The sequence below is a fragment of the Sciurus carolinensis genome, chromosome 12 (genome assembly GCF_902686445.1).
Source record: "Sciurus carolinensis chromosome 12, mSciCar1.2, whole genome shotgun sequence".
NCBI lineage: Eukaryota > Metazoa > Chordata > Mammalia > Rodentia > Sciuridae > Sciurus > Sciurus carolinensis.
The window spans coordinates 42,985,993-43,001,019 of NC_062224.1; positions in this window are offsets into that span (position 1 = coordinate 42,985,993).

A 15,027-nucleotide genomic window follows, 5' to 3' on the forward strand; every position below is an offset into this window, starting at 1 on the left:
CATTGACTCCTCTCTGAAATACTCCAAGCTCTCTGAATTGATTCTGTGGGAAGTAAGCAGTGAAGAGCAACAGGTGGCTTCCCTACTTCAGAAGTAGCTCATGGTGAGTTAACTTTCTACAAAAGTAAAATACAAGGGAAAAGATTGAGTGGTGTTTCCACACAACACTTAGAAGAAACAGTAGCTAAATAAGGAAATATGACAAAACAAAGGCATTTTTTTAATCTTTAAATTTTTACCTAAGTACATTGAGACAGTTATGTTTTTATCATCACATGATATTACTTTCAATATCCTAGTTCTCAGGGAGACCATGTACACCATCATCATGTTGACCGCATATTGGTGACAGAGTGACAGTTTCAGAGGACAACCCCTCAAGGGAGGATAAGGTCCAGGTGTTGCTACAGTGAACAGAAGCATCTCCTCATACTGACCTCTTCTCTGAGATCAAATGGGGTTGATGATGGATTATAGGTTGGCCATTCTGACTAGCCAAACTTCAGAAATACACCTGGTTAAATTACTTGGATATGAAAAGTCATCGTCAGTTCTGTCTCAGAGTTTGCTGTTCTTCAATCCCCATTGCAACTTAGTAGCTTCTAGACAGACATCCCCCTTGGACCATATGTTTAAAGAGGGAGGCGTATGTTCCCTGGGAATTCTGTGAGGAAAATGCAGTTGAGGATTCCAAGTGTTCCCTTTAAGAGATTTGAGTGTTAGCAGACCATTTAATTAAAGTTCTCAAGACAGGAGGCAGAAAAACAAGATTGACTGAAATGAATATAACCTGCACAGAGAGGTGGGGGGAAAAAAAAAAAAAGCATGTGGGGATATAGAGTTACACTACACGTTTTCTGGAAACAAATCAATATGGAGTCCACAAACAAAGCACGAGCCACCAAAAGATGAAGTTAAAAATATCACATCAAATGGCTTGAGGCATGAGTTTATGTGAGAAATACATCTTTATTGCCTTCCAAATTTGCTTTAACAAGAGATTCGTTTTTCCACTGAAGGACCTGCTGATTATTGTCCTGTGGTTTTCAATTAATAAGTTCACAGTTAACAGTTTTTAAGTACACTGAATCATGTAAATTTCCATATCACAGCAGCTAATTTATTTGTTTATTGTGGTACAGCAGGCACCACACGAATCTGGTTTTCAAATCAATTCCAAGTAAAGCAGATGATTTTTGCAGGGCAGACAATATGTAATGAAGACCCTCAAAGCTCTCTGGATGCTACTGCATCAAGAGTGGGTTTCACGCTGCCACGGCAAACCAAAAGGGTGAAGATCCATGTTAATATCCACACTGACAGATCGGGAGAACTGCATCTCGTTTCTGTGTGGCTGCCTGCGATTCACCGCTATCTTTATTTATGATGACACAATTTTTTTCTTTGAGAGCTCTTAATGTATTCACAGACACACAAACACAAGGATCATTAAGTTACAAGCTGGGTTTATTTACCGTTTGCAGCTAGTTCAGATGGTATGGTGCTACTGAACAGCATTTGAATTTTAAGATTATACTGCATACCAACGTTTCCTTTTTTTCCTGTACCCTGTCCCAGACTCAGAGATGCACAGGAATTTTATTCTGACTCTAGGAAGCTGATTCTCCATAGAATGCTTTAGGATTAAAGAGTTTTTTTTTTTGGTTAAGAACCTGACATTTGAAAAAATTCCCCATAGAAGTAATGGGAAATGCCTGGGGGCAAAAAGTATGGAGATAAAGAGGGTGAAGGGTTATAAAGAGGGAAAGTATATGGAGAAAAGAGACAGAAAAGAACATTATAAAGTTCTGACACTATTCTTTCAAAAAAATGTCATAATGATGATCTGTTCCTTTGAAATGAATAAATGAATAAACGTTTGAGCATTTCAATCAGTAAAATGCACAGACCTTGAAGAAAAAGTGACACAAAAGCATCCAGAGATAAAATTGAGTAAAACGTCCCCAGTTAATTTGAAAATTTCAATGCACTTTTGAGATTGCTGGCAACCAAAAGAAACCTCACAGTCATGCAAATTGGAAATTTCTTTTCCTGCATGTTCATGCTGATGGTGTAATTTCATATCTGAATGTATATGCTAGTGTTTATAATGGCCTTGAACGTGTTGATCTTGGACACTTTTCTGATGTAACCTATTAATGTTAACATTTTTTCCCAGTGCAATATGAGCTATCATAAGGGTCTTAGTCCTAAAGCAGTTTAATTTCTTCATATTTGGTGTTCTATGAACATAATGAGGAGAGCCCGTTTTTATCCTTCACCAGAGCTGTCATTTAGAGCAGCCCCCACCTTCCACATGTTTGTCCATCTGTCTCCCTTCAAGTCTGCTTTTGTTCTGCAGTGGAAAAAATGGGCAAAGTGGAGATGAAAAACACGGAAACCACCATAGATTGAAAAATATTTGAATAATGCCCTTAAAAGTGGTTTAATCTTGGATTCTTGGAAAAATAAAATTCAGATGTAAATACGCTAAGCCTGGGTGGATCTTGTTTCAACACAGGGACTAGTTTTTCCAGAAAGCTGGACACTCTCAATGTCATTGCCATCTTTCATGTTCTTTGAGTAAGTGGAGTTAATGCTCTTGGAGAAAAAGCCTGCATAGTTGGCCATTTTTCTTCCTGCAGGTGGCAGGGCTTTAGGACACAAAAGTTAGCTGTGTGATCTCCTTCATATTTTCTGAGCAGAGAATCTGTAATAGGACATCATATTTCCTCAGCTAAAGTGTACCAGACCCCAACATAAAATTAGTCACAGTGTTCTTTTGTTACTTCTACTCCAAGTTCAGCAGTCTGAGAGAAAAAGGACTCAGTACTAAACAGAACAATTTGGTTCAACAGACCAATGTTGGCAAGGGATTTGGGAGATAAAAGGAATGCCTATCCGTTCCTTTGAATTTAGTTCTCAAGAAATGCAACTTCCCTGACAGTATGGGTCATGGCCATTCTTGGTTCACTGTTCCCTTGCAATGAAGACACTTATAGTATGCCCATGTAGCCTTCTTCCTTGTATTCCATCTTGAGCATTTCCACAGTGGTGTTCACTGTGAAGGGAGGCAACTACTCATGTCACCTGACAATTAGTCATTTTACATAGGTTTCCTACTCATGTTACATAAACTAAGATCTAACTTCCTATAGTTATAGTGTTTGTAGGTAAAAGGTCACTTACAGCACATATAAACTTGTGATTTAGAATTGCCAACTCTGTGCATTGGAAAATTCCTACATATCTTCTAAGCAAATATTTGTGATGTGAATTTTTTTAAAATTCTTTTCCTCTTGTTACTTAATGACCTACTTAAAATTTTGGAATGTATTCTGATTCTAGATTTTTGAGTACTTCTGTGGATATACTTTTCAGTGCCACCATATGCTATTGTTGAATGGCTACATTAGTATTCAGTCTTTTAACAAAGATTAATGGAATAGAAAAATAAACTGTCCAAGAGCTCATAATGTTGTCAAGGTAGGGAAACAGAGGGTGCATGTATAAGTACATGGAGTTGCTTTTAATTTAAAATAATCTGGGAGAATCATTGGCTTTTTAGAGAATGTCAGACTAAAGAAATGGTTTTTATTGCATATTGGATGAAATATGGAATAAATGAATTTATTTATTTTTTCATGGAAAAAAAGGATTCCCAGAATCTCATGGGCTTTGGGATGCAGGATTAGGTATCAATTGGCAGATAAAGAAGTGAAAACTGTAGCCGATCCCCAAAGAGATAAAGAACCCCAGATATTACTGATAGAGAGGTGGGTGTTAAGGAAGCTTGAAACATTGGGAATCAGACAGGACTATTCTTAGATAACATGGATAACCAAGTTCATGACTGCATCTAGCCTGGATGACCTCCAAAAATCTTTCCCTTTTGAGTGTGTAGAGTTATGAAACAGTAAACAAAATAGGAACTTTAAAAACACCTAATTAAAATAATCAAAGAAAAGCATAGTGAGAGTTAAATTTGATGATAAATATGAAGTGCTGGGCATAGTGCCTGGATCATAATAAACATGTGTAAATGTGAACTATTGCTATTATTAGATGACTGTTCTAAATAAGATATAATAATGATATTACTCTTGTCAATTATTACAATAATCTTTTACAAGAAAAACAATAATAGGTTTAAAGATCCTGGCAGGATTTCTGACTAAGTAACGGCCTTTAAAAATTATGGTTGTGAGAAAGAAGTCTTAATTTCCCTCTAGCCAGAAATACCTACTTACTCCTATCTTCCACCATGGTGAGATTTTGCTCTAAGAATCTCCAGAGAATTAGAGAGAAGAATGGGCCAAACAGGGCTTTTGGACACATGTTCTGAGAGCCTCAGGGAACCTGACTCATGCTATCTGTGGCAATATGCCAGGACTATGGACATTTCCAGGTTGTCTGGATGCTCCATTGTGGGAATGGAGTCAGCGCTCCTTCCCACAGTATTTAAAAACTGTTCTCCTCCCAGCTGTGCCTGAGTTAATAGTCTTTGGAATACCTACACGGGTTGGCTGCATCCTCCTTTTCTAGATTTTCTTTTCTGTTTTTAATATTCAGCTTCCTCTTGAAGGTCCAGACCAGATTTTCTTTTCTTGTTCACACAGGAGTAAAGACAAGTTTCTAGGTGGTCTCTATAGCAGCACCACATATCTACACAGAATGAGGAAGGATCCTCTCAAAAAAAAAAAAAAAAAAATGACAGGTAACACTTCTCTAGTGCTGAGATGAAAAGGCCCAGGGTAAATATGCTTTGTTACATCAAACAGTCAAACTTTGTTTAAAATTCCATGACGTGAAGGTAAAAGGGAATCCAGGATGCTAAAAATGAGGTTGCCTTGGAACTGGACTTGAGGAGGGGGACACATCACAAGATACAACTAAATAATAATCTATAATTCACTACAATACAATTTCAGTGTAGGTACCCTATGTATTTGCAGAGTTCCCTGAAAACCCTAAATAACACAGTTTTATCATAATCCAATTCCATAGTTTTAGGGGCTAGGTAGGTTTCTGTTTTGGGACAGAAAGAACTTTAAAATGCCCTTATTCAAATCTAAACTTACCTCATGTTGGAATTACTTTCTTGAAATGCAACCACTTGTCCTTTCATTACCAAACTGGAAACCTCAGGTCTTTGATTCCCATTTCTCTTTTTCTCCAAGACAGTTGTGAGTCAGGTGGGTTGTTCACCTGCAGGATGTGCTGAATATCAATAGCTCTTCTCCATTTTCAACTCCAGTATGCTAATTCTTATACTCATTGCTTTTGTTCCAAAGGTGTCTTTCCACCTTTTACTTCTGTTTGTTCCAATCCCACCTTCCTCCAATTGCTAGATTGATCTTTCTGAAGAATTGATCTAAATAGGGACAGAAGGGGAAGCACAGTACCCTGGTATCAAAAACATGCTTTTATAAATTTGTTTATTAAAAATCAACTCACTATTAGCAAATTGCATACAAACATATATTAAAAAGATAGTGCACCATGATCAAGTGGGTTTTATCCCAGGGATGCAAGGTTGGTTCAACATCCGGAAATCAATAAATGTCATTCACCATATTAACAGACTTAAAGTCAAGAATCACATTATTATTTTGATAGATGCAGAAAAAACATTTGATAAAATATAGCATCCCTTCATGCTCAAAACACTAGAAAAAATAGGGAGAGTAGGAACATTCCTTAACATTGTAAAGGTCATCTACGCTAAGCCCATGGCCAATATCATTCTAAATGGTGAAAAACTGAAAGCATTCCCCCTAAAAACTGGAACAAGGCAGGGATGCCCTCTTTCACCACTTCTTTTTTTTTTTTTTCAAAGTAATTAATGATTTATTATGGATCTAGGATTTAAAGAGTTATTCTTGTGTCCTGATTTTTTTTTTTTTATTGTAAACAAACGGGATACATGTTGTTTCTCTGCCTATACATGGTGTAAAGGCATACCATTTGTGTAATCATAAATTTACATAGGGTAATGTTGTTTGATTCATTCTGCCATTTTTTTCCCTTCTCCCCCACCCCTCCCACCCCTCCCCTCCCTCTATACAGTCCTTCCTTCCTCCATTCCTGCCCCCCTCCCTAAACCCAACTCCAACCCCAACACTAACCCCTCCCACCCCCCATTATGTGTCATCATCCACTTATTAGCGATATCATTCTTCCTTTGGTTTTTTGAGATTGGCTTATCTCACTTAGCATGATATTCTCCAGTTTCATCCATTTGCCTGCAAATGCCATAATTTTATCATTCTTTATGGCTGAGTAATATTCCATTGTATATATATATACCACATTTTCTTTATCCATTCATCAATTGAAGGACATCTAGGTTGGTTCCACAATCTGGCTATTGTGAACTGAGCAGCTATGAACATTGATGTGGCTGTATCTCTGTAATATGCTGATTTTAAGTCCTTTGGGTATAGGCCAAGGAGTGGGATAGCTGGGTCAAATGGTGTTTCCATTCCAAGTTTTCTAAGGAGTCTTCTTTCACCACTTCTATTCAACATCATCCTTGAAACTCTAGCAGAGCAAGTAGACAGACAAAAGAAATTAAAGGGATACGAATAGGAAAAGAAGAATTCAAACTATCCCTATTTGCTGATGACATGATGATATATTTAGAGGAACCGGGAAGTTCCACCAGAAAACTTTTAAAACTCATAAGTGAATTCAGTAAAATAGCAGGTTACAAGATCAATGCTCATAAATCTAATGCATTTTTATACATAAGTGATGAATCTTCAGAAAGAGAAGTAAGGAGAAGTAAGTACCCCATTCACAATAGCCTCAAAAAAAAAAAATACTTGGGAATCAATCTAACAAAAGAGGTGAAAGACCTCTACAATGAGAACTACAGAACACTAAAGAAAGAAATTTAGAAAACCTTAGAAGAAGTAAAGATTTCCCATGTTCTTGGATAGGCAGAATTAATATTGTCAAAATGGCCATACTACCAAAAGTGCTATATAGATTCAATGCAATTCTAAATAAAATCCCAATGATGTACCTTGCAGAAATAGAGCAAGCAATTATGAAATTCATCTGGAAGAATAAGAAACCCAGAATAGCAGGAAGAGTGAAGCAGGAGGTATTGCAATACCAGATCTTCAACTATACTACAAAGCAATAGTAACAAAAATGGCATGGTATTGGTACAAAAATAGACAGGTAGATCAATGAATGGTACAGAATAGAGGACATGGACACAAACCCAAATAAATACAATTTTCTCATACTAGACAAAGGTGTCAAAAATATGCAATGGAGAAAATATAACCTCTTCAACAAATGGTGCTGGAAAAATTGGAAATCCATATGCAACAGAATGAAACTAAACCCCTATCTCTCACCCTGCACAAAAATCAAAATGGATCAAGGACCTCGGAATCAGACCAGAGACCCTTCATCTTATAGAAGAAAAAGTAGGTCCTAATCTTCAACATGTTGGCTTAGGACCAGACTTCCTCAACAGGACTCCCATAGCACAAGAAATAAAAGCAAGAATAAACAACTGGGATAGATTCAAACTAAAAAGTTTTCTCTCAGCAAAGGAAACTATCAGCAATGTGAAGAGAGAGCCTACAGAGTGGGAGAAAATCTTTGCCACTCATACTTCAGATAGAGCGCTAATTTCCAGAATCTATAAAGAACTCAAAAAACTCTGTTGGGGGCTATGCCATACGGACTACGCCAAGATATCGCCTGGCAGCCAGCCAGAAGTTGTTTTGATCACATCGGTGGTGAGGAAGTCGGTTAACATAAGCACACCCAGGTGTTTTATCATTGGCCGTATTCAATTAAGTCCACACACACAAGGCGTGCACATGTGTTCCCGAGTGCTCCTGCTCGTGCCTGCTCGTTTTGATCTTTACCATGATTGGACAGCTAGCTCCTCGCCTGATCTTCGCTTAACTAGTGTTGGCCCTACCCTTTGCCTCCTGGAGGGGATATAAGCCGGCTCTCCTTGAGTTCCTGGGTTTCTGAATCATCAATAAACCATTTCGAATTCAAGAGTCTCGCTACTCGTTTGTCTCCCGCGCCAAATTGACTCTGCTGGACGGCGTCAAATGGTGGCCCATATGGGGCACTCTGCATTTGTCTCCTCTCCCGAGAACCCAAATGGTAAGTAACGAGGTAAGCTGCAGCCCCTGTCTCCAAGGCAGTTAGGTGCTCAGGATAGCTGACCAGATAGTGAAGTGCAAAAATGCGTGTATTTTGTGTTGCTTGTGTGTTTGTCATATTCAAAAGTCTTGCTACCTGTTTGTCTACCCAAACGGTAAGTAGCGAGGTAAGCTGTAGCCCCTGTCTCTAAGGCATTAGGTGCTCAGGATAACTGGCCAGGTAGTGAAAGACAAAAATAAATGGGATAGTGAATGAACTCCAGAGTGCGTGTATTTTGTGTTGTTTGTGTACTACTGTTAGTGTGGTATTTGTTCATCCTGTATCAAACTTATTTAGCAGCAAAAGATGGGTTCGGAAATATCATGAAATCAGTCCGAAAGGATAATTCAAAAAGGAGGCATAAAAAATATATTACAAGAAGGAGAAAAAATGCTAGAAGAGATTAAAGAGGGAGTTAGCTGGAGTAGCCAAAAACAGGAAGAAAGTTCTGAAGGGGAAGGAGACACTGGGGAGGAACTGGAGGATAGGTGAATTGACATTGCAGAATTGCTAAAGGGCAGGAAAGACCATGAGATAATTACCCCCTCAACTCCCCCTTATGATAAAAGGTGGGAAGACCCGACATTTTGTAAGCACTCTTGTTGGCCATATTGTAGTGGAGTCCCAGGTGATAAACAGACTGGGGATCACTGGGACCCTGTGGATTGTCCTGCCCAGCCTTGGCGGACAATCAGGGGCGGCGATTTCATCAGGCCCTAGAATTTAAAACAGTAAAAAATCTTAAAGAGGTAGTCGCTACTTATGGGCCCCAAGCTCCGTTTACTGTGAGTATGGTGGAATCCATCGCAACACTTAATCTGACTCCTCGTGATTGGGCAAGTATGTGTCGAGCAGTTTTGCATGGTGGACAATATTTAATGTGGAAAGTAACCAATCAAGAGCTCTGTGCAGAGATGGCTCGTAGAAACGCAGCCGCAGGTTTCCATCAACGAAACCTAGATATGTTACTGGGACAAGGACTATATGCTGAACAACAGCAACAAATTACGTATCATCCAGCGGTCTATCTTCAGATAGCTACCACCGCGGTTAGAGCTTGGAAAACATTACAAGGTCATGGGGACTTGAAAGGGCAATTATCCAAAGTTATATGGGGCTCAAATGAACCATATGCAGAGTTTGTGGACCGTCTGTTACAAACAGCAGGCAGAGTTTTTGGGGATTCAGAACAAGCAATGCCTTTAATAAAACAGTTCGCATATGAACAAGCTAATAAATGGTGCAGGGAAGCAATTAGGCCATGGAAAAATAAGGATCTCAATACCTATTTAAAAATATGCAGAGATATTAATGAGTCAGCTATACAGGGTCAAGTATTAGCAGCTGCTGTCACCCAAGGAGTAGCTCAAGCTATGGGGGCCAAACCCAAAAGCTGCTTTTCATGTGGGTTTGTCAGCACCTAGGACCTGATAAAAAGGTCTCCAGTAATCTGGCTTTTGGACCTTGGTATTTACCTAATCAGATATATATCACATCTCAAAGCACAGAAGATTTTATAGAAAATTTGGAATATAAAGGTAATTTCAACCCCTTATCCACCTGGTCCTTATGCGGGCCTAAGGTATGTACAGATATAAACCCCCTGGCTTTTGTAGAAGGAGGGTCTATAAGTAAAGGAAAGTGCACTGATCAAAAGGTTAATGGAGTTAATACTGAAATATGTAGACAGAGTGAAACAATTGTTTTTTCATGTACTCCTGTGTGCCTAGCTCTCCCTTTCCTTTTTGTGACTTCTAATAAGAACTTCTCTAGACAGTTATTTTCACAGATCACACAACAATGGACAGATAGATGCGACGAGCTGGTAACAAGTCTTCGACAGCAAATCCTCACCATAAATGCCACTAAGGTGGAAGTCAAACTGAGAGAACTTATCACAGGAGCATTAGATAAACTAACACAACTAGGTACCAAATTTGGGGGACTCTTAAGTTCCAAACTAATAAGCTTGGGTGTGCTTGTGTTAATTCTATTCTACATTTACAAATGCCTCAAAGTCAGTCAACAGACTCATAATGTGATCATAAAATAGGCCATGGCTGCCCTTGAAGCGGGACAATCTCCCAGTATATGGCTTAGTATGCTGGGTCGGTAGTCAAAGATGGGTAACCACGGGAAAACACTGTACCAACCTAAGACAGAAGGGCCAACCCTGCTTTGGTATCCTTTGATGACGGGTAAGGACAGGATGTTGATTCCCGGGACCTAAGACAGACACGATCCCTACCAGCTTCATTTCCATTTCATATAAGGAAGGGGGAGATGTTGGGGGCTATGCCATGCGGACTACGCCAAGATGGCGCCTGGTAGCCAGCCAGAAGTTGTTTTGATCACATCGGCGGTAAGGAAGTCAGTTAACATAAGCACACCCAGGTGTTTTATCATTGGCCGTATTCAATTAAGTTCCCGAGTGCTCCTGCTCGTGCCTGCTTGTTTTGATCTTTACCGTGATTGGACAGCTAGCTCCTTGCCTGATTTTCACTTAACTACTGTTGGCCCTACCCTTCGCCTCCTGGAGGGGATATAACCCGGCTCTCCTCGAGCGCGGGTGTTCCCGGGTTTCTGAATCATCAATAAACCGTTTCGAATTCAAGAGTCTCGCTACTCATTTGTCTCCTGCACCAAATTGACTCCACTGGACGGTGTCAAAACTCTACACCAAGAATACAAATAATCCAATCAACAAATGGGCTAAGGAAATGAACAGACACTTCTCAGAAGATCTACAAGCAATCAACAGATATATGAGAAAATGTTCAACATTTCTAGTAATAAGAGAAATGCAAATCAAAACTACCCTAAGATTCCATCTCACCCCAATTAGAATGGCGATTATCAAGAATACAAGCAACAATAGGTGTTGGAGAGGATGTGGGGGAAAAAGGTACACTCATACATTGCTGTTGGGGCTGAAAATTAGTGCAGCCACTCTGGAAAGCAATGTGGAGACTCCTTAGAAAACTTAGAATGGACCCACCATTTGACCCACCTATCCCACTCTTCAGCCTATACCCAAAGGACTTAAAATCAGCATACTACAGAGATGCAGCCATATCAATGTTCATAGCTGCTCAATTCACAATAGCTAGATTGTGGAACCAACCTAGATGTCCTTCAATTGATGAATGGATAAAGAAACTGTGATATATATATATATATATATATATATATACACACACATAAACACACACAATGGAATATTACTCAGCCATAAAGAATAATAAAATTATGGCATTTGCAGGCAAATGGATGAAATTGGAGAATATCATGCTAAGTGTGATAAGCCAATCTCAGAAAACCAAAGGACGAATGGTCTCGCTGATAAGCGGATGATGACACATAATGGGGGTGGGAGGGTGGCAAGAATGGAGGAAGGAGGGACTGTATAGAGGGAAAAGAGGGGTGGGAGGGGTGGGGGGAAGGGAAAAAAATAACAGAATGAATCAAACAACATTACCCTATGTAAATTTATGATTACACAAATGGTATACCTTTACTCCATGTACAAACAGAGAAACAACATGTATCCCATTTGTTTACTATAAAAAAAAGAAAGGAAAAAAAATCAACTCACTAGTGCTTTATCACCCTTGGAGAAATGGATGAAACTGAGTTTCTGAACTCTCAATGTTTGAAATATATAATGACTTCATTTGATGTAATAGCCATATAAGCCTCAGTTCAGTATTTCAGTTTCCTGATATTATAAATCAGAGTAATAAACATTTTAACCATAGCAATAAAAACATAAACTATTACCAACGACCATAGTCTGGGAAACCAGAATTAATCCCAAACTCCAGTTCCTCTATGTATAATCTTTGGGTTTGGGAAATTCATTTGCCAGACTGAGTTTAAGGAATTGTTTTTAGTTTTTGTTTAATGTGTGAGGGAGGAAATACTCATGCCTCTTAGTTTCCCCAAATGTGATTCCTTTCATGTCAGTTCTAAATGTCAATTTTCCTTTTGCTGTGATCCCAGAACAAGAGGAACTGCAAGAATCTCATTCAAAGAGCAGATGAGGAGGTTATCAGTCACTGACCTTGGAGCCACCTTTGGCATTTTCTTTTCACTGGAGCAAATAAGCAGGAAACACCGAGCCAGGTTCCTGCAGGACATGCTTGGACTTGCTCCTCTATTACTTCTTTCTTCCCAATTATAATCACCCTTCTCCCCTCTAGAGAGATAGTTGTCTCTAACTGCTTGAAAAATGCATTAGAAAGAAACAAACAAAAAACAAAAAAACTGTCCTGTCTTCTCTTAAGCAAAGGGCACCAGGTACTAGCTGAAAACGTAGGTGAACACAGAGGCAGTCAGAGAAGCATTCCTTTCCCAAAGTGAACAACTCATTCACCGGAAGGAAGGAAGTCATTTTGCATGTCAGTGAGTTCTTAGATGATCCCCACTAGCTGTACTCAACAGGCAGGAAGAAGAGGAGAGCAGGAGGGAAGATTAAATCACAGAGGAGCAGCTTGACTGTAGGAGAAGCTTCCAGGCAGGCAGTGATTGGAAAGCCTGGCCCTTAGGTTCTGGGTCCTGATCTCTGTGGGCTGCAGAAGCCCTGGGGCTGGGAGCTGGAGCGATGTTCAGTTAAGAAGGGCCTCAGTATGGTCCCCATTCCTTTATGGCAATTGGATGTGTCCTTGATATGGCATTTTTTTCTTTTTTTTTTCATTGCACTGATGTCAGTCCCTCCTTGCCTTCTATCCAAACTCTGTTCTGGTCCTCCATCCAGCTGACTCACCATAATTTAAAGGCTGAGTGGGTGGAAAGAGAGGACTGAGCCAGGAAATAGGAGTCCAGCATTTTGGTTTCTGCTTAACAACTGACCTTTTGTGGCACTTTGGATGACTTGCTTAGCCCTAAACCCTTTTTCATTTCCTGACCTGCTGTAGTAGAGGTAGTAGCAAGTAACTCACCTACCAACTGGGGTCTCTGTGAAAAACTGAGCTAACACAAGTCAAAGTGCTTTGTGCAAATAGGAGGTGCTTCCATGATGTCCTTTCACTTCAACTGCCAGCTTCCTTTTCTCTCAGATGGGATTGATAATATGAATACTCTTCAGGGGGTGTGCTTCAGCTAATAAACACATGATTCACCCCTTAATGAATAGAATAGGAAATGTGTGGAGCAATCAGATCCAAGCAAGCACAGCTGTTTGTATAGTAGCCGCTATTTAGAAAACAACAACTTGAGTCTAGACACTGCAGACCTTTTTAATAAATATCTTAATTGTCAGAGCAATTGAAACCTTAGGCAGAAGGAGAAGCCTGTGGATCAATGCTAGAGTGGAAGAGGATGGCCAGGCAACTGGGTTTCTGAAGGTGTATTTAAAGTCAGCATCTTGTTCTCAAGGGCAAATTATAGGCACTTGGAGTTGATGCTACTGGGAGTAGAAGTCAAGACCCTCGATTTTCTGCATACAGGCCAGTTACAAGTGGCCAGGGATAATGACCCAGGGATCAGAGAACATCCTAGGCATGAACTTACATTGTTTCTCCAAGAGGCGGAGAGGTTAGGAAAACCTAAAGAAGAGATCTTGAGGTCAGTTTAGGGAAGACTCTCACCCAGGGAACATTTGCTTTTAAGTCCTTGAACTCCCTTTTAAATTTCCTTTGGACAATTCCTTTTGACCATTCTAACCTGAGAGGGTTGTTCTAAAGGAAAAGACTGGTTCAAAGTTCAGCAAAGAGAAACCAGGAATCCCTGGTGACAAAGTGGTAGGATGTGGCAACTTCCCCATCAGGAACAATATGGGGAGCGGGTGGTTAGCTGGTGTGAGAGCCAAGTGTGTGAAACAGTTTTTGGAGTAAGTGGGTTGAGACCATAGCAAGTGTACCTTCTTGTAGACTCAGAAGCTTTACAAACTTCCCCTGTGATTTTATACTGGTATGTTCTTAAATTCCAAAAATGACTTGAGAGCTGCAACATCCTGACAAGCTCCCCCAGGTAAACCCTGTTTATCTTCACTCTCACCAAGAACCCTAGACCTAAAGAGAAAGGGATGGTGAAGACGAAAATGCTCTAGGCAGTAGTCATTCTTGCTGGTTCCAAAGCTATTCTTGGGTAAATGTGCTCTGAATGAAGTCTAAGAAAATTTCCAGAAATATACCTAAAAAATGACTGGTATTCCAAATCTAAAAAGTATTCCTATAGCTCAATAACAAAAGACAAGATCTTAATTGCAGAAAGATGGGCAAAGATTTGAACTCTTTACAAAATAAACTACACAAAGTCCAATGAACGCATAAAAAAAATTTAGTTTTGTGAATCATCAAAGACAAATTAAACCCACAATAAGATATGAGTACCCATCCACTGGAATTGCAAAACAATGTTGAGGATGTGGAGCAACCGAAGATTTCATACACTGCTAGTGGATATGTAATCCAGTACCACTACTGTGGAAATTTGTTTACTGTTTTTTTAAAAGATTATCATATGTCTACATATAATGTAGAATTTCAATTCTCATGTTTATTCAAGAAAAAAAAAGGTCTGTCCAGAAATACTTATGCAATAACGTGGATAGCAGGTTTTTTCCCCAAAGCATCACCAATAACAACAAAATCTAGAAATAGTGCAGAATATGAATGAATGAAACATGAGAATGAATGAAAAAACCATGATGTGTGGTCATCCAATGAAATACTATTCAGAGATATAAAGGAATTAAGTACTGATCCATGTAACAATGTGGATGAAACCCAACAGAATACTGAGTGAAAGAAGTTGAATAAAAGAGTCTGTTTATTGCATAATTCCTTTACCTGAGGTTCTAGACCAAGTGAAACTTTTATGGTTACAGAACTCAGAAAAATG